The sequence below is a fragment of the Triticum aestivum genome, chromosome 6B (assembly GCF_018294505.1).
Source record: "Triticum aestivum cultivar Chinese Spring chromosome 6B, IWGSC CS RefSeq v2.1, whole genome shotgun sequence".
Lineage (NCBI taxonomy): Eukaryota > Viridiplantae > Streptophyta > Magnoliopsida > Poales > Poaceae > Triticum > Triticum aestivum.
In genome coordinates, this window is record NC_057810.1 from 36176547 (window position 1) to 36195388 (window position 18842).

Here is an 18842-nt window from a genome sequence, read left to right on the forward strand (position 1 = left end):
AGGCTAGTGTAAAAAGACAGTGTATGTGAAAAAAATGTGGAACCCTAGGGCACATTGCTAGGCTATGTACCAATACAATGTATGCTTCATTTGAAGAAAAGGAACAATGGGCAGCAATAAATGTAGAGGAGAATGCAGCATTAGAGCAGATTGAAGCTAATACGGAGGAGAATGAAGCTGCAAAGCAGATTGCAGCTAATTTAGAGGAGAATGAAGTCACTGAATTAGCACTGCAAACAGCTTGGCATGTGTGCAGCAACCTTCCCTTTTTGTTCATTTATTCTCTTTTTATCGATGGAAATCTTTTTTTTGTTTGACCTAGCTCTAGGAAAACGAGAGAAAAGGTTAAGAGAGAAAAATTAGAATATGAAGCCATGGCTTATGAAGGTTTTGAACCCCATCAACTGGCCAGTGCAAGTTGTCCGTCAGCACCTCAACAACCACCAGCCGAAGTGAAGATCAGAAGGATGAACAAAAAGGTGGATATCCAGCTCCGTTGCTTTGGTGCACATTTGGAGCACATTTGGAGCACATTTCCATGACTATAAGTTTCCCTACATTTGGTGGGATAAACTAGGAGTAAGCTGCCCCATTTGTAATCAAGTATTTTTTGGAACTACTATAAATGAGCCAAATATTTTTTATTAACACCTATTCAATCTATATAGTCTGGACTGGAAGTCTAACTATTTATTGAACTAATCTTCATTTTTTTACATTTTTTGAAAATCATATGATTTAATAGAAAACCATTAAAAACATGTTTAAAATATGAAAAAATAAAACTAAGTTCAGATCCCTCTTATTCAATTTGAAATGAAGCTTTGAAAACACTTTGAAACTAAGTTCAGAGGAGCCACTTGTCTGCTTCTTCTTCTTCTCCGGCAACTAGATATGTGGAGCTCCACTTCAGCCTCCTGCCCCTCGTGGCCCCATTATGGTCCACTGCCCACGCACTGCGCCACTGAAAAGGTTGACTTCGAGGGAGGACAAGAATGGCAACTTTGGGCGCGAGTTCATGAAATGAGAGAGCAAGCCAGAGGGGCAGGTTAGATCTCATGATTTTTCTTTGACCCTTTCTTTTTCTCTTTGATTCTAATTCTTTTTCGTTGGATCTGAGATTTAGGGTTCATGATTTCGTTTCACATCATGAAGAAATGCACACATTTTGAATGGATGGATGACTACGTTCGGAGACTTCAAGGGAGGGATTACTTCAATTCAGTGGGGCCTCAACCGGGGATTGAGTGCATGTTGGTTACATTACAAGAATAGGTTACATCATTTGAAATTACACAACAATTGATATTGCGACCAAGAGCCACCAACAAGTAAACAATGGGCTACCCTTCAAAAATTATTTCCCAAATTATTTTCATCCTGCCAAATGGCCACAAATTATTCAAAAATTATCTTCTTTTTGTTCATACAATATAGGTATCGTACAATATATATGGGCACCAACAATTCAGAAAATTTAGCTTCCTTTTCTTCTTTTCAACATCAACACGGCTCATCTTTCTAGCTTTAATTTCCTTTTTGACACCTCAACTAGTCAATTATGAAGGAAATATGCCCTAGAGGCAATAATAAGGTCATTATTTATTTCCTTATATCATGATAAATGTTTATTATTCATGCTAGAATTGTATTAACCGGAAACATAATACATGTGTGAATACATAGACAAACAAAGTGTCACTAGTATGCCTCTACTAGACTAGCTCATTGATCAAAGATGGTTATGTTTCCTAACCATCGACATGAGTTGTCATTTGACTAATGGGATCACATCATTAGGAGAATGATGTGATTGACATGACCCATTCCGTTAGCTTAGCACAGGATCGTTTAGTATGTTGCTATTGCTTTCTTCATGACTTATACATGTTCCTATGACTATGATATTATGCAACTCCCGTTTATCGGAGGAACACTTTGTGTGCTACCAAACATCACAACGTAACTGGGTGATTATAAAGGTGCTCTACAGGTGTCTCCGAAGGTACATGTTGGGTTGGCGTATTTCGAGATTAGGATTTGTCACTCTGATTGTCGGAGAGGTATCTCTGGGCCCTCTCGGTAATGCACATCACTTAAGCCTTGCAAGCAATGCAACTAATGAGTTAGTTGCGGGATATGTATTACGGAACGAGTAAAGAGACTTGCCGGTAACGAGATTGAACTAGGTATTGAGATACCGACGACCTAATCTCGGGCAAGTAACACACCGATGGCAAAGGGAACAACGTATGTTGTTATGTGGTCTGACCGATAAAGATCTTCGTAGAATATGTGGGAGCCAATATGAGCATCCAGGTTCCTTACTGGTTATTGACCGGACACATGTCTTGGTCATGTCTACGTAGTTCTGGAACTCGTAGGGTCCGCACGCTCCATGGGATCACATCATTAGGAGAATGATGTGATTAACATGACCCATTCTGTTTTTTTGACTATGTACACAAGTATCATCCTGGATGATCCACTGCTGACGTTGCATCATATCCCTGGTGTTCAACCAATCCATTAGCAGAAGCCAGCCAAAAACTTTTAGCTTTAGTGTGCATGCACACTTCCAAATCCACTTGAAAATGGGGTCAACCACAATGTGCATGAACAAGAGTCATAATATAACTTGGCCCTATAGTCACCAGATTTCGAAGGCCACTTCCAATTATCCTTGCTCCCAGCCTCCAGGTTGATCAAAGGAAGTAGTGCTTGTAATTGAGTAAACTCTGAGTAAGCCTCTTGAGAAAGAGGCAGATGAAAGTGCTCCAAGATATCCGTCTGCTCCAAAAAATCCTTAACTGTGATTGCCTCATGAACAACAAAAGAGCAAAGCCTCGGGAAACATTCATGCAACAAAACCGCCCGATTTCCCAGATGCCATCGATCGAGCCAAAAAAGCACTGTGTCACCAGCGTGGACATGTGGGATAGCTAGTTTGCAGAAATTGGGATATAAGCGCATGACATCACGCCACCAAAAAGAACCAAAAATCTGCATGCTTTGAAGTGGAGACGAAGCATAATAAGAATCCCAAATTAAAGATACCCAAGGAACATCCACTTTGTTGAAAAACTTGAAGAGATGCTTAATGAGTAAAGCCTCATTTTGGATGGTCAGATTAAGAACACCCAAACCACCCGAAACCTTAGGGCGACAAACTAGATCCCATGCAGCAAGTGACTGTCGTGGATTATCCGTGTTGCCTCGCCACAGACATTGTCTCATGATCCGCTCTAACTGTTGAATAATTCCTTTAGGAAGGTGCAAAGTGCACAGAAAATATATAGGCATGGAGCACAACACAGACTGAAGAAGCTGCAGACGGCTTCCTTGGTTAAGTAAGCATGACGAGGCGGATAAATGGCGCTCGAGGCGATCGACCAAAGGCAGCAGATCATAAATGGTGGGTCTAGATGTACCCATAGGCAATCCAAGGTATGTGAAAGGCATTGTGCCAACGTCACATCCCAGTAGAGAGGCAACTCTGGCGCCCTCTTCATCAGACATATTTAAAGGGATGAGGGAGGATTTACTAAAATTAACACGCAAACCAGTAGACTCAGCAAATGTGACAAGCATTTCCTTGAAGGCTACGAGCTGTTCACCAATCGCAGGCAGAACAATTAATGTGTTGTTGGCATATTGCACAATTGGGTAATCGTTGGAGTTGGTTGGGATCGGCGGAGACAGAATATTCCTAGAGCACATCTCATTAACGACAGATTGTAATAAGTCAACTACAATCACAAAAGGCAATGGAGAGAGAGGATCTCCCTGCCGCACACCAGTTTTGGATACAAAATGCTTTCCAGGCACGCCATTAAGAAGGACCGAAGAAGAACCCGATGACAAAATATTATTGATCCAACCATTCCACCGAGAGTCAAAGCCCTTGCATTGCAAAATTTTGAGAATTAGGTCATGCTCAATCGTGTCAAAAGCCTTCGTAAAATCCAACTTCAGCAGAACAATTGGCCGCTTGGAGGCCTTGCATTGATGAATGTACTCGAAACACCAAGCGAGGCAGTCTTGAATAGACCGACACCGGAGAAAACCGTATTGATTACGATGGATGCACCGAAGAATCACTTTCTGAAGACGATTCACAAGCAACTTGGTCAGAAATTTTAAGCACGTGTTGGTCAAAGAGATAGGCCGAAAATCTCCGACCATTTCCGGGCTGAGTTTCTTGGGAATCAAAGTAATTAAAGGGGTGTTCAGACATTCGATGTTGCAATTACCCTCATAAAACTCCTTCAAAAGATGCATGAAATCATCCTTAAGAATTGGCCAACACCTCTTAAGAAACAATCCCGAGAAACCATCTGGGCCAGGGGCACTGTCGGTAGGCATGCCCTTAATGACAAGATCAACCTCAGAATCAGTGAAAGACTGGGAAAGTTCCTCAAGACCATCAATTCTCTCAATTAATGTGTCCAAGTCAAAACCCATAGTAATTCCTTTGGCATTACCCATTCGCTGGTTAAAATCAGCCCAGAACATGGTCTCAAGTTGGTGGTGATCGGTGATCACATCACCATTAGCATTCTTGATGGACGAGATTGTATTTCTCCTATACCTTTCCGTGGCCATTGCATGAAAAAACTTTGAGTTTTCCTCACCAACTTTAATGCTGCGAATAGTACAACGTTGCTTCCAATAAATATATTGCTAGTGCAAAATATCCTCCAAATGCAATTTGACTACCCGCTTGAAATTTAACTCCGGCCTTGACAACGGCCTGATCTCCTCCAACTCATCAAAGAAGAGAATCACCTTGCTACAATCAGAAATTAATGCCTTAATTGTAGATAAATTCATGTGCCATTTCTTCATGACCCATTCTGTTAGCTTAGCACACGATCGTATAGTATGTTGTTATTGCTTTCTTCATGACTTATATATGTTCCTATGACTATGAGGTTGTGCAACTCCCGTTTACCGGAGGAACACTTTGTGTGCTACCAAACGTCACAACATAACTGGGTGATTATAAAGGTGCTCTACAAGTGTCTCTGAAGGTACATGTTGGGTTGGCGTATTTCGAGATTAGGATTTGTCACTCCGATTGTCGGAGAGGTATCTCTGGGCCCTCTCGGTAATGCACATCACTTAAGCCTTGCAAGCAATGCAACTAATGAGTTAGTTGTGGGATGATGTCTTACGAAACGAGTAAAGAAACTTGCCGCTAACAAGATTGAACTAGGTATTGAGATACCGACGATCGAATCTCGGGCAAGTAACATACCGATGACAAAGGGAACAACGTATGTTGTTATGCGGTCTGACCGATAAAGATCTTCGTAGAATATGTGGGAGCCAATATGAGCATCCAGGTTCCGCTATTGGTTATTGACCAGAGACCTATCTCGGTCATGTCTACATAGTTCTCGAACCCGTAGGGTCCGCACACTTAACGTTACGATGATAGTTTTATTATGAGTTTATATGTTTTGATGTACCGAAGGTTGTTAGGAGTCCCGGATGTGATCACGGACATGAAGAGGAGTCTCGAAATGGACGAGACATGAAGATTGATATATTGGACGACTATATTCGGACACCGGAAGTTTTTCGGAGAAGTTTCGGATAAAACCGGAGTGCCGGAGGGTTATCGGAACCCCCGGGGGAACTAATGGGCCTCGATGGGCCTTAGTGGAGAGAGAGAGGGGCGGCATAGAGCAGGCCACGTGCCCCTCCCCCTATGGTCCGAATTGGACTAGGAGAGGGGGTGGTGCCCCCCTTTCCCTCTCCCTCTCCCTCTCCTTCTTTCCCCCTCTCTCCCTTTAGGTGGAAACCTACCAAGACTTGGAGTCCTAGTAGGATTCCCCTCTTGGGGGCGCGCCATAGAGGGCCGGCCGGCCTCCCCCTTGCTCCTTTATATACGGGGGCAGGGGGGCACCCCAAAGACATAACAATTGATCTGTTTGATCTCTCAGCCGTGTGCGGTGCCCCCCCCCCACCATAGTCCACCTCGATAATACTGTAGCGGTGCTTAGGCGAAGCCCTGCGTCGGTAGAACATCAACATCGTCACCATGCCGTCGTGCTAACGAAACTCTCCCTCAACACTCGGCTAGATCGGAGTTCGAGGGACGTCATCGAGCTGAACGTGTGCTGAACTCGGAGGTGTCATACGTTCGGTACTTGATCGGTCGGATAGTGAAGACGTACGACAACATCAACCGTGTTGTGCTAACGCTTCCGCTTTCGCTCTACGAGGGTACGTGGACAACACTCTCCCATCTCGTTGCTATGCATCACCATGATCTTGCGTGTGTATAGGATTTTTTTTTTGAAATTACTACGTTCCCCAACACATTAGCCGCCCGTGCCAAAACTTGGAACCAATAAAACCTATAATATAAGGGCCAACATTAATTTCATCATGCCAAATAGCCACAAACTATTCAAAAATTAGCTTGAATTTGTTCATATAATATACGGAATAGGACCACCAATAATTCAAAAAAATAGCTTTTCTCCTTCTTCTTTTGAATATTAACATGGCTCATTTTTTAGCTTTAGTTTCCTTTTTGACACTTCAACTAGTCCATTATCCGCGCGTGCGAAAACTTGACCCTAGAATATAAGGGCCTACTCTAAATCGGCCATTTAAGCTTGAATTACACAACATGAATATAACAAGACAAATGGGCTACCCTCCAAACATTTTTACAAGGCTAAGCCCAAAACTTGTTGGTTTTCATTGGGGGATACCCTTTCATTGATTGATTTAGCAGAAGGGCTCATCTAAGGCACCATATCCATCTAGCAATATCTCATGTCAAATAAGATAGAAATAGCAGGCAAAATACAAATAACCAACGACATATCAAACAAGGGTAGCAAGCATAACATAGTTCTTAGCGGATAACACGACAGACATAGAAGTTCACGGTACAACCAACGACATAATTAAGATACAAATATATAAAAGATAAAAAGCCCTAACACCCTAGGGCAAGACAAGCTTCACGAGACCGAGCCTTCACCACCATCTCCACTACGCCTCATCTTCACTGATCCTCTTCACTGCTCCTCCTCCATGTCGTCCTCGCCAATGTAGTAGGGGAGGCTGTGCATACCATTGCAGGTGGGGAAGATGTTGTTGAAGTCCGTGAAGATGTTGTAGGTGGTGAATGTGATGAACTCGCACACACACCAAAACACCTTGTCGAGGAGGTAGTATGCATCGAATCTGTTGGTGAAGTTGGCGATGAGCCCTATAAGTGGAGTGGTGGAGTTTGGACACACTTCCTCCAGTCGGAACATCACCAACGAGCCGACCGGGAGGTGGGCGAAGCACGCACCAAAGAATTGTTACAAGCTATAGAATGGTAATTGATTTTAGAAAATTAAACAAAGCAACTAAAAGATCATGACCCTCTGCCTTTTATTGATCAAATGATAGAAAGATTATCTAATCACACATGTTTTTGCTACGTTGATGGTTGTTCTGGTTTTTCACAAATACATGTTTCTCAACCTGATCAAGAAAATACCACTTTCACTTGTCCCTTTGGAACTTATGCTTATAGGTGTATGCCCTTTGGTTTATGCAATGCACCTGCTACCTTTCAAAGATGTATGACTGCTATATTCTCTGACTTTTGTGAAAATATGGTTGAGGTTTTCATGGATGACTTCTTTGTTTATGGGAAGTCTTTTGATGATTGTTTAAGCAATCTTGATCGAGTTTTGCAGAGATGCAGGCAAACAAATCTTGTCTTGAATTGGAAGAAGTGCCACTTTATGGTTAACGAAGGTACTATTTTGGGCCATAAAATTTCTGAAACAGGTATTGAGGTGGACAAAGCTAAGGTTGATGCTATTGAGAAAATTCCATCTCCTAAAGATATCAAAGGTATTTGTAGTTTCCTAGGTCATGCTGGTTTCTATGGGATTTATCAAAGACTTTTCTAAAATTTCTAGGCCCCTTAGAAATCTCTTGCAAAAGGATATTCCTTTTGTTTTTGATGATGATTGTTTCGAAGCCTTCGAAACACTCAAGGAAGCCTTAATTTTTGCACCTTTTGTTCAACCACCTGATTGGAACTTGCCTTTTGAAATTATGTGTGATGCTAGTGATTATGTTGTTGGTACTGTTCTAGGACAAAGAGTTGATAAGAAACTTAATGTTATTCATTATACTAGTAAAACTCTAGATGGTGCTCAATGAAATTATGCTACTACTGAAAAAGAATTTCTAGCGGTGGTGTTTGCTTGTGATAAATTTAGATCTTACATTGTTGATTCAAAAGTTATTGTTCACACCGATCATGTTGCTATAAAATATCTTATGGAAAAGAAAGATGCTAAACCTAGACTTATGCGATGGGTTCTCTTGTTACAAGAATTTTGTTTACGTGTCACTGGTAGGAAAGGAGCAGAGAACCCCGTAGCTGATAACTTGTCTAGGCTTGAAAATGATCTGGATGACCCACTACCTATTGATGATAGTTTTCCTGATGAGCAGTTAGCTGCAATAAATGTTTCTCATAAAACTCCTATGTATGCTGACTATGCTAATTATTTAGCACCTAGCTTTACATACCAACAAAAGAAAAAATTCTTCTATGATTTAAGACACTACTTTTGGGATGACACACGTCTTTATAAAGAAGGCGTAGATGGTATTATCAGACATTGTGTACCTGAGCATGAATAGGGACAAATTCTATGGAAATGTCACTCCGAAGCTTATGGAGGGCATCATGCTGGAGACAAAACTGCTCACAAGGTATTGCAATCTGGGTTTTATTAGCCTACTCTCTTCAAGAATGCCCGTAAGTTCGTCTTATGTTGTGATGAATGTCAAAGAATAGGTAATATCGGTAAGCGTCAAGAAATGCCTATGAATTACTCACTTGTTGTTGAACCATTTGATGTTTGGGGATTTGATTACATGGGACCCTTTCCTTCCTCTAATGGGTATACACATATTTTGGCTGTTGTTGATTATGTTATTAAGTGGGTAGAAGCTATTCCAACCAGTTGTGCTGATCACAACACCTCTATTAAAATGCTTAAGGAAGTTATTTTACCAAGGTTTGGAGTCCCTAGATATTTCATGACTGATGGTGGTTCACACTTTATTCATGGTGCTTTCCGTAAAATGCTTGCCAAGTATGATGTTAACCATAGAATTGCATCACCTTATCGTCCTCAATCTAGTGGTCAAGTTGAACTTAGCAATAGAGAAATAAAATTAATTTTGCCAAAGACTATCAATAGGTCCCGGTAGAATTGGTCTAAGAAACTAGATGATGCACTTTGGGCTTATAGAACAACATATAAAAATCCTATGGGTATGTCGCCTTATAAAATGGTTTATGGAAAAGCTTGTCATTTGCCTCTTGAGTTAGAACATAAAGCATATTGGGAAATTAAAGAACTCAACTATGATTTTAAACTTTCCGATGAAAAGAGGTTATTTGATATTACCTCATTAGATGAATGGGGAACCCAAGCTTATGAAAATGACAAGTTATTTAAAGAAAAAGTTAAAAGATGGCATGATAAAAGAATCCAAAGCGTGAGTTCAAAGTTGGAGAATATGTTTTTTTGTACAACTCTCATTTTAGATTCTTTGCAGGAAAACTCCTTTCTAAATGGGAAGGACCCTATGTTATCGAGGAGGTTTATCGGTGTGGAGCTATCAAAATAAATAATGCCGAAGGTACTAACCTGAAGGTTGTTAATGGGCAACGAATAAAACATTATATCTCAGGTACACCCATTAATGTTGAAAGTAATATTGTCCAAACTTTGACACTGGAAGACACATAAAAGAGTCCTTCCGGAACACTCCAAAATCAAGAAAAAGAGGAGGTACGTGATACGTAAGTAAACGGACTCCAAAAAATCCACAAAAAACTTTTTTGTTAGTTTTGGAATATAACAAAAACTAGTAGAGTGCCCGTGCGTTGCCACGGGCTCTTGAAATAGTTTGCAAAAGTTACATATTAAATTTCAAATGGACAAACAATATAACACAAACACAATTATTGAATAATTGAAGTCCATTTTTGCAATGTAAATTGATAAAAAAAAGATTAACGACATGTCCATATAACAAACTGAGCGATGTTCCAACTAAACATCTATTACAAAACTATCAATATCTAGATGGTGCGCTTAAGATATTCGTTAGTAGAACGCCTGTGCGTTGCTATGGGCATACAAATGATTAAGGTCATCTCCGAGGTCAAAACTCATTTCTCCCTCATACGTCTGGGTGTGTTCGGACATCACACGGGCGCCCAGCGGCCTCCCCAAAATTCAACATCGACAGTCCAGTCTCATCCAAATCTAACCCATGTGTGGGGGAGAAATGTGACTGTCCAGACTATCCCATGTTATCTCCAAACACGGTCCCAACACAAAAACCACATCCCACGAAGCACCCTTCACTTTTCCTGCCGGACCCTCAACTTCCTGCTCGGTCTCTCGCCGTATGGGACATTTCTCGCTGGAGCCCTCTCCTTGAAAACCGGATCACACCCACCTCACCTTGGCCATGTCGCTCTCTCTCCTTCACACCATACTTCCCCACGGACAGCCAAGGAGAAATCCCACGCCAACCGCCCCGCTCTCCGCCCTGATCCCCTCCCCCCGTGTTCGTGCTCATCCGCCATTGCCATCAAGGGGGAGGAGGCGTGCGCCGCCCTTGACGCCCCTCGAGCCAAGAAGGCAGATCCAATGTATCCTGGGCCATTGCCACATTGTAACATACAATTGAATGTCATGCATTACCACGAAACAAAAATATGATGTCTTTTGTTGGACATGCAACAGATACACCACCATTTCTGTTATTAACTCTTGAAGAAACTAACAAATGCATTTACCCTTCTATCAAAACTAAAAAATTGTATGACTTGATGAAAAAATATATGAACCGCTTGCTCATACAATTTGCTGCAAAGCTATCTTTAATGCGCAATTTACCACATTTTGTGAAGTAGAAAAATTATTCTGCTCAGTCAGCCGTAACTGAACAGACTAACCCGAACCCCCATCCCACTCATCTCAACCCTCACTCTTATCACAAAATCCACTAACTCATGTTCCAAGTGAGCCAGTGATCGACACCGCCGTATTTGATCCACAATAAGGTGCAAGGGCGGCAACCACCTTCCCATCTTAGTGCTAGTACCTCCTAGTTCTATACTGGACCCACCTTTCATCCGGGATCTACCACGACGGTACCACACTCATGCGTTGCCACGGAAAAAAATGCTATGGATATAAATGTTGGTCCAAAGCATGAAAAATGTCAATGTTTCTCTCCTCTTCCCTCCCTTGAGTGTCAACATGTCAAAATCTAGTGTAAGAAGAAATTATCCAAAGAATTCCTTTAGGAGAACTCAAAGAGAGATAAGACTGGCAGCTTCCACTATATGTTTCCAAAATAAGAATTACTTAAAATACACAACCCATTTTCTTGAGAGCCTTGGGCTAAACCAAGTTCCGAAGAAACAATTTGGTCAACATATTTTAGAACTCTGCAATCACTAATTGAAATCTGCACTACCATTAGTCTGAAAAATTCTCAAGCACATTATTTCTGAATTCCATAGTATCACTGTTGCCGATGGGACAAACATCATATGGCAAGTCCTCTCTGGACATGTGAAATCAAAAGAGGTACATGCTATTTACCTGATGTACGAATCATATCCGGTCTGTTCACAGCCATTTATGACAGTTTAGCATTCAGATGGTTGCTCACAGAAAGCGAGTTGTCCCAATATAATCTGCACACTTCGAATCAGAAAGAAACTTCCCTACTGCCTGCTATCCCTAGCAGTAGCCAGTCGCAGGACCCTCGCCTTCCTTGGCATCGGCCTGCCATGTAACAGAGGCTGAATTATGATAAATATAATCCTGGACTATGTAAAACCAAATGATGACGTGAACATAAAAGGCACTTGATTTCTACAACTGATCTAACAAACTAAAAATAGTCACCATACGCCTATTTTTTCCTCGGTTTGGCTCACCCGTGAACAACCAACTTTATAGAGGAAGAAAACACTTGACACATAAATTGATAGACCTCATAGAATATGGAAGTGTTCCTTGCTCCAGCAACATTGCCGACATATGCATCTCCTCATTTCCTCAAGCAACAGCCAACCATGGCGCTTCTCCATTTCTGAAGCAAGTTAATATGATAGAATCAAGAATAAATCTATAATTATCTCCATTTCTGAAGCAAGTTAATCTGAATGATATTTGAGGCTAGTATGGGCCGGAGTGACATATATGACTGAGATAATGTGACAAAGCTATGCATATTCATGTGGATCACGAAATAGATCAGAAGCGCCATATTTCAATGTCAGCGAATGGATGTGCAAATTTTGTGCAGAGTCATGTTTGGTTCTGCAAGATCTAAAGGGAAAAAATACAGTGAGAGGCTCACACTGCTGCTGCAGGCTAACGTACCTTGAGGAGGCACTGGATTCGGGCTTGGAGGAGGACGTCATGGGAGGACGATGTCCGGGTCGTTGGATGTCCGTGCCACCAGGGGTCTCCTCTTCCTCCTTTTTTTGAGAAGAAGAAATAATTGGTGTCAAGCACAAGATCAACAAAAATAAGTCTGACGGGAGACAAATCAAACACCCTGGATAGCATCTTCTCGGTGGCCAAAGAATTGATCTAATTAAACACAAGCACGCAAATATCATGAATAGTACCTTTCGCTCTCGCCATTGCAGCGCACGCAGCGGCCGTCCTCAGGCACACGCGCGTTCGCTCGCTCGGCAGTTCCCACGGCCACGCTAGCCATGGCCGGCTCCTCGGTTCGAGTCAGCACACAGCCAATGCGCGACGACGGCTCCTGGCGGGCTACTAAAGCGGCGGCCATCGGCCGCTCACAGCGCACCACCCGCGCGCGGCTCTCAGCGGCAGTGTAAAGGCCCTTGGGGCCGCAGGTGAAAGTTACTCCTTTTGATCCCTCTCGATCGCCCATCTCAAGAGTCCCGATTTTTCAGGGGATGGATCTGCGGTGGCGTGCGGCTCCTGAAGGGGATCGGCGTTGGATCCTGGACGTGATCGACGGCTGGTCCTCAACGGGGTCGGCGGCGTCTCCTGAAGTGGATCGTCCGATGGAGGGCGGCGGCTTTGATGTGCGAGGGCGGCGGCGAAGGCATGGAGCGGCGGCGGCGGGCAAACAAGAGCAGAGAGTCTGTGTGCGAGTGTTTCTAGAGACCATATATAAGAACCTACATCACATAAGCAAGCAATCATAAACTGCCCAAAAGATTAATAGGACAAAGTACATTCGAATAACCAAAGTCACATACCTTCCGACAAGAAGTTGTACTTCCATCCAGCATCATGGTGCCTAGTTGAATTGCTTCCAAGCTCTGGCCGCGATGAGAAGAGACTGATATGAAGCAAAGCAGGCAAAACTTGTCTTGCCGACATATGCATAACTGAAACAAGTAGGTTGAATCACACATGAAAACCAAGAAAAAAACAAAACAAAGAGTTTGAATAATGTGGCCTCGACCCTCAGAACAACGAGGAGAACCTCGACGCAGAGTATAACAAAACATGTCCCCTACGCATGCGATGCACGGGAGGATGGCGACAGCGCCGACGCAACCACACACGGGAAGAATGCGGTGTTTCAGGAGACAGTGTTACGCGATGATATGAAACTCGCGTTGCAGCATCCACCTCAATCTCCCAACTTCGGAAAATATTTGTCTCGATTCAAGATTACAACCACAATATAATTCCATGCAATAACTAATCGGCAATTTCCTGTCTGTTTCCGACACACATGCCATATAGCAAATCAAGGACCTACGTTCTGATTAATGTTGTGCAAGTAAACAATAAATACAAAGTTGAACACAAGGGCATGGATGTGAAATACATTTAATCAAATTGAATTTATTTAGAAGTACTTATTATATGGCCACAGTATCTTAAAGCCGTATTGAGCCTCTGACTACTCAGGCACTCACCCATCTCATGTCTACTTCTCATCGGATGGATTTCGACCTTTCTGATTCAAACAACTCATCTAGAACGATGTTTACCTAATGTTGTTTACCTAACCTCAGTACATGTAGATGTGCACTTTAGGTTACTAATAATTTTTCAAATATAGGAGCCTCTAGAGAACATGAAAATAATGGAGGAGAGGAGAGATAAAACCAAATTGCAGTCCAGGTACAGTATGAACTTACCTGGGCAGGTGCTACAGCCTGCGAGGCATTGCACCCAGGGCATATCTTGATGCCTCTGCTCCTGATCGCCTCTAGGAACTTCTCCAGCGTGTAGTGATTCATACTGCAGACCCACAATAATACTTAAAATAAACAGAAGAAAGTGGATATACTGCATAATTTCTCATTTTTCAAGAGTGCCACCTCATTAGTCATTCCAAACATGAACTTTACACAAATTAAAAGGTATAAACAATCACCTAAAAAATGTGCACAATCACACAAATTACAAACATAAGGAAGTTGACTAAATAATGAACAATCACCTAAAAAATGTGCATAAACACAGTGCAGGAGCAACATAATTACATGAATGTGTTGCATCTGCATCCAACCTCTTGCAACCGATATTGAGCTTGTGCATGTATACAATCTACGAAGTAGAGACATAAGACAGTTGAGCCTTAATTGATGTAGTCTGTAGACTGAAATAGAGAGAGGAGCCGAAAACGTCGAGGTCCTCATGGAGTGCTGCAGCAGGAACAAAATCGCGCCAGCTCGAAGGAGAGAGGGACTGACACCAGCGGGGCATGCCGTCGCCAAGCAGCTATGGGCCCCGGCACGGCACATCCAACACACCACCGAAGAAGGCCACTACCTCCTTTCCTGGATCGAAGGCGCCACACCATCACAGGATGGGGTGGATGCCACCAGAAAATGCTGACGTATAGAGGGTCAGCGCATCCCCGCCGAGCCGCCAGAGACTCTCCTTGAGCAGAACATCGCTGCTGCACACATCCAACCATCGGAGGAGGGGAAGCTTCACGCAAGATGATAAAATCCTAGTTAATCTATACTTCATCATAGACAGATTAATGTTTTCTGGTGCAACATTCCTGTAAACTAATTAAATTGCAAACTCATAATAGAGTACAGATTGGTGTGCGCTAGGAAGTAGGAGCCTAATTGGATTTTATTGTAGGAAATTGCATGAAGTATTAAGGGTGTGCATCGGATTAAATGCAAGAAAATCAGTCATGTTCCATTTAGTATATGTGGCAAGCCTCAGTGGTCTGAATCATTTTAGGAGAGCTGCTGAGGATTACAACATTTAGCCCTATGCTACAGAAAAGTAAACTATGGAATCACTCAAATAATTATTATAACATATCATTACCGAACTTCCAAAGTTTAATTCCTAAAGTTCAATGTGTCATAAGATGCATGGATAAGTCAGTCAAACCAAGGAAGTAAACTTCACCTTCCCATGGTTCTTGCTCAGATCAAAGAGCTCAAAATATCAGCAGTGGAAGCAGTGGGCATTAGAGCCACGAGAAGAGATGACATGACCTTCACCCCAGATCCTTAATGGCTAGCCTCAGCTCCTTGAGAAGGACGATCTGAAGCCTCCATCAACAATTCGACACCTGCACCATGACAGACAGTCAGGTCATAGGATTCAACACACACACACACCCTAAAATCAAACACAAGGATCAACAAAAACACTTTATCTTCTTTTACTTCCATCACATTCCATTTCTTTTGACAAAAGCTAGCCAGTTCTTGCAGTTTCAATAACAAGCAGGTAGCTGAAACTCACATCAAACTAATGTTCCAACTATAAAACTAAAAATGAAAAAATGGAGATGCGTATGCTTGTTCAAATAACATAAGTCACATAAACTAAATTTTCCTAATAAAACCTCCTTGGATAGCTTATTCCAATTAAAATGTTTAATATCAAGTGAGCAACATGTTCCAGAATAATGATAATTAAATGAAAGCAATTGGCTAGTTAATAATCCCTTTGTAAAGAAATATAAGAGCATTTAGATCACTACTTTAGTATTCTAAACGCTCCTATATTTCCTTACAGAGGATGTACATACAGTTGCAGGAAGGTAAGTGTGCATATATAGGACAAAAGCAGAAAATGTTCAACGTCAGGGCTATGAGATTAACATACCAGCTCTATCAACTGTTATTTCTAATTCAGTAAATTTGGTACAAAGCTTTTATAAAGCAGCCCTTAGAACCTCAAGTTTCTGAAAAATGTAACTATAACAGAAGAAATGAGATGTTTATGTACTGCAGACTGTACTACCAAGCAAGCAAAGAAAACAGAGTTTGAAATTCTGGAACAAAGAGAAGATTGCAAGTCCAATTGCCACAACCAATAATTAGACTGAACATTCCTACTATTGCATTATTTGATAACAGGGGCAGAGTACCTCGACAAGCTCATGGGCAGTCTTCATGTCGTTGGCGAGGTCCTCGTGGAACTTGAGGCGGACCAGCTCGGACTTCCTCCAGGCGTCGTGGATCTTCTCCGTGATGGCCTGCGTGACCCCGACCTTGGGCACGGTGATGCGGTCCTTGAGAATCATGCACATGCCCCGCAGGCGGCGCTGCTCCACGTCGTCCATGGTGAGCTCCGCCAGCGAGGGCGCCCTGACCCGCTTCCTCTTGACCCCGTCCGCCTCCTCGCCGTCGCTCTCCTGGTCCCCCTCCCATGGGAGGACTGCCTCGTCGAGGCCGGAGACGGCGAACTGGCGGTCGGGGCGCGCCCAGCTGCGGTCGAGCAGGTCGCCGAGGCGGTCCCTGCCGTGGAGCGGGGCGTCCGCAGGGGAGGAGGAGGGCTCGTCGTCGTCGGTGCCGAGGCCGAGGTTGCGGATGCGGTGGACGATGCAGTCGATGGAGGTGGAGGGCGCCTGGCCCAGGGAGGGGGCGGGCGCGGGGGCCCACTTCTGCATCCATGGCACGCCGCCGTGGCTGGGGGCCTGATGGGCGTGGTGGCGGCCGGAGGAGTAGCGGGCGGCGGCGGCGGCGGCGGGGGAGGCGGAGGACGAGGCGGGGCGGGAGAGGGAGAGGAGGCGGAGATGGGGCGTTTGAGGGAGGAAGATGGGGGAGGGGATCGGCGGCGGCTGCGAGGGCGAGGGCAACGGCGCGGAGATCTTGGTGTGGTGTCGCTCAAGGGCGCCTGGAGGCTTCGCCCGCTCGCTCGCTCGTTCACAGGTTGCCAGTCCAAGACCGGGGTTTTTTCGCTTAGAGGTACCGAGTAAGCAGAGGTGGGAGGATGACGAAAATAAAACGGAGGTGGAAGGATGATGAAAATAAATCAACAAAAATAAACCGCGCAGACTATTCACCAACTGCTCCATTAGGAGTAGAGATTAGGAAAATAAGAAACAACCATGAAGGTCACCCTGGTGGGCACAAGACACCAAGGCGCGCCTGGAGCCAGGCGCGCCCAGGTGGGTTGTGCCCACCTCGGGTACCTTCCGGACTCCGTTTTTCTACCGTTTTCTTGTATCCCAAGATAAAAAATCTTTATATACTCACTGAACCTATTGACCACTGTATCACCGAGAAATCTTCTGTTTTCTTTTCTTGTTGCTTTCGGTCAGATCTGTTATGCCAAGCATCATGTCTTCCTCCTCTAACAATAACATGGAAGAGGATGCTTGGTTGATGAAGATTGAGCTGAAGAGAGAGGAGCCCATAGAATCCTTCAAGGGAGACAAGAGCAAGGAGGCTACCGAAGATCAAACCGCGGTGGTCGAGCAAGAACTGCTGGCCGAGGAGGAAGAAGAAGATATCCATAAACCTTGTTATGCTCATCTTACCCCTACTGATATTGAAGCCTTTCGGATCATTGAAACGGTTCATGTGCAAAATAAATATCTCACTCGTGAAAATATTATGCATCAAGAGCACATCATCTTCCTCTGGAGCGTTAAAGGACAGGATCTTCACTTCATCACCACCACCACCTTCTTCATCACCAAAAGAAAATTGATTATCGGGTATGGGCACTCCCCTTGGCTTCCGCCAAGCTTGGGGGAGGTGCCCCGGTATCGTATCACCCCCACTATCTTTTGCCTTTAATTATCTTAGTTCGATCCATAGTTATCTTTTGCTTTAGATGAATAAAAGTTTAGTTCGATCCTTTCCTTTCGAGAATTTTCTTAGTGATCTATCCTTGTAATCGTGTGTGAGATATATAATAAAGTTTAGTTTGAGTTTTTGATTTCTTTTACTTTCATGTTGCAATAAAAAGAAAGGAAATAAATGGAAAATATCATATGCTAATCTTATGGTAGGTGATGACACCACATAAGGAAAAGTATAAGTAGAAAAGTTTAATTGAGATTGAAAAACATAGCATTGGTCAACGATGCAACTCATGAAAGAATTAATAAGGGAAGAGAAGATTCACATATAAATACACTATCCTAGAAATCTTTTGTGACTGTGAGCCACCATCAAAATATTATATGCCAAAATTGTTGACGTTGGACAAGGAAGACAATGTAATGGTTTATGTTTGTTCATATTCACATAGAAGTTATATTGTCATAGATCCTTTAACATGTGGTGCTTTCCCCTATCTTTGCTAGCCAAAAATTTCGCACCAAGTAGAGATACTACTTATGCATCCAAAAACCCTTAAACCCAAATCTTATTTTCAAGAGTCCATCATACCTACCTAGGGATTGAGCAAGATCCCTCAAGTAAGTTTTTATCGAGCAATAAGGCAATAAAATTGCTTCTAAAAGTGTGAGATCATTTAGTGTAAGAGAAAATTGAGCGTTGTACGAACTTGTGATGGTGAAGAATAAAAGCGACAGACTGC

At 43.0% G+C, this 18842-nt stretch overlaps 1 long non-coding RNA gene across 4 annotated transcripts; it reads right to left on the bottom strand.

Annotated features, from left to right (window-relative positions):
* Positions 1-10040: 10040 nt before the first annotated feature.
* On the bottom strand, positions 10041-15611 carry LOC123135587 (uncharacterized). 4 transcript variants are annotated; one of them, XR_006466087.1, is made up of 8 exons: positions 15465-15611; positions 14225-15054; positions 13328-13459; positions 12719-13246; positions 12468-12565; positions 12020-12174; positions 11679-11864; positions 10041-10722 (listed from the first exon to the last, which is right to left on the bottom strand). It is a non-coding gene; the product is annotated as an uncharacterized lncRNA (long non-coding RNA). The 4 variants fall into 4 exon arrangements; XR_006466084.1 differs by having other exon boundaries at positions 14225-15611; XR_006466086.1 differs by lacking the exon at positions 11679-11864 and having other exon boundaries at positions 12076-12174; positions 14225-15611.
* Positions 15612-18842: the final 3231 nt, after the last annotated feature.